This window comes from Triticum aestivum, chromosome 7A, assembly GCF_018294505.1.
Source record: "Triticum aestivum cultivar Chinese Spring chromosome 7A, IWGSC CS RefSeq v2.1, whole genome shotgun sequence".
NCBI classification, from domain to species: domain Eukaryota; kingdom Viridiplantae; phylum Streptophyta; class Magnoliopsida; order Poales; family Poaceae; genus Triticum; species Triticum aestivum.
The window spans coordinates 738,112,855-738,115,295 of record NC_057812.1 but is presented as its reverse complement, the minus strand read 5'-3'; positions in this window follow the sequence as shown (position 1 = coordinate 738,115,295).

Sequence of the window (2,441 nt, the reverse complement as noted above, 5' to 3'; positions counted from 1 at the left end):
ACAGCGGGTAAGGGAGTCGGCCAAGAGGAAGGGCCGGAGGCACGCCGCGGATGCGAGGGATGAGGCCGCTGCGTAGGCCGCCGCCGCCGCGCAGCAGGAGTTCACAATCGGTGCGCACGTGATATTTTCGACTTGTGAGAAATGACCCCATGTTTTTTCCATCTGCTGGTATAACCAAGTCAAGCATCCATCCAAGTTGGTTTTCACTTACCACAAGTTATCCATATTTTTTAATTATTTCGGTAAAAAAGGGCGATAAAAGCTTACACGTGTCACAACATGCCAACGGTGTCCAATGTCGTTACCATCAGGCATGCTTGCCTAAAATGGCCATGCCTGCCTGTTCTGAAAAGATGCGATCATTTATGCAAAGTCCAAAAAAGCACTGGTTGAGAACATGGTGACAAACATAGGCCAGACGGGGTGACAATATCATTTTTCCGCCAAGCTAGAAATGGCCCCATCTTTTTTTCATATCACAGTATGACCAAGTCATGGCTCCATGCCAAATACTTTTGATTTGAAGTTCTATAACTGAAGTTATGAATTTCCAATCTTTAAATTGCTTTTCAAACAATTTCAAATTTTAATTTTAAAATAAAATAAATATGAATAAACATGAATAAATATACATATATATGAATAAACATGAAAAAATATGAAAAAAATAAAGAGGAATAAATATAAATATAAATAAATAAATATGAATCAACATATATTAAAAAGTAGAAGCAAAATTCTAAGTCAGCACATTTTGAGTTAATTTTTAAAAAATAAAAGAATTCTAGAAAAAAAAGGCCTATGGCATTGGCCCAACGCGTGCACAACTGCTCGCCTGCCTCGGCAGCTATTGGGCCGGCCCAAGCGCGCACCACGCCTCAGCTCGCCCGCACGGCGAAATCACTAATTAAAAACTACTCGTTGCAAAGAACACTCCACTTTCTCAGGTCGCGATAAGTGGCGCACATGCAGCGCGTCACTTATCGCAACCTGCTAGTTTTCGCTTTTTTCGTAGATCCGTTTATTCAAAACATTTTATCTTTTAAACCGTCCATCCAAATCTCGAATCGTTTTCACTATTGGATTCTTCGCGTTGAGATCTTCAAAACTAGATCCCATGTTGATAGTTTTTCACGAACTTTTTTTACGAAAAAAACCGGATGAAAAAACCGGGCGAAAAAACGAACCAGGAACATGGTTATTTTTCCTTTCCGAAAGAGGCACGCCTGTGCCTCTCGCGAAGTCACACCCGTGCCTCTCGTGAAAGCAAAACCGTGACTCTCGTGGAAGAAAAAAAAACAAAAAACGTATTTTTTTTCTGTTTTCGAGAGGCACGGCGACGACTCTCGTGAGAGTACAACCGTGCCTCTCGCGGAAGCAAAACCGTGACTCTCGCGAAAGAGAAAAAACAGAAAACGCATATTTTTTTCCTTTCTGAGAGGCACGGCCGTGACTTTCGTGAAAGCACAACCGTGCCTCTCGCGGAAGCAAAACTGTGACTCCCGAAAGAAAGAAAAAGCAGAAAACATGTTTTGTTTATCCCTTTCCGAGAGGCATGGCCGTGAATCTCGTGAAAGCACAACCGTGCGTCTCGCGGAAGCAAAACCGTGACTCTCGCGAAAGAAAAAAATAGAAAACACGTTTTTTCCGTTTCCGAAAGGCACAGTCGTGACTCTCGATAAAGCACAACCGTTTCTCTCGCTGAAAAAAATAGTGACTTTCGCGAAAGAAAAAAACATGTTTTTTTCACGCAAAAAAAAATTTCCTGGATTTTTTTCTTTGATCGAAAAGCTAAGGAAGACCGGGGGAAAACCAAAACATCGAAAAAACCGTTTAAAAGAACAAAAACGCGTGCGAAAAAATAAAAATAAAATCCGGAAGAAGCGTCCAAAGCGCGACATGTGACGAATGGCTGAAAGCGCGCCAAATGAAGCTGATCGTTGCGAGGCAGCCGAAGGAGCGCCCGTTAACTAGTTGCTCCCCCCGCACGGGGGTGGGAGTTTAGTCCCACCTATGCCGTCGAGCTCCTCTTAACTAACTTGCCTTTCCTCTCGCCGTCACTGGCATGTTGGGCCCAGTCACTGGGCCATCTGCCGGCAGAGAGGCTTGTCATTATCGCCCGTGTGTGCTTGATTCGGGATGGGCCGACTATGCCACGCGAAGCCTAGTGACTAGGGTGGGCTTATTATTTTCAATTCTTTTCATTATATTGTTTTTTCACATACTTTTGAATTGTCATTCCAACAGAAACTGAAATTGTTTTCATTACTACAAATAAATGTAAGTCCTTATAAAATTTTTATGTCATATTTTCATTACTTCAGTTTTATTCTTCAACAATTATTTACATCTAAACTTTTTAATTTTTTCTTTATATTTTTTTGCAGCCTCTTACCCTTATTTTCTGTCTATTTTGTTTAGTTAAATTGATGTTTTCATTC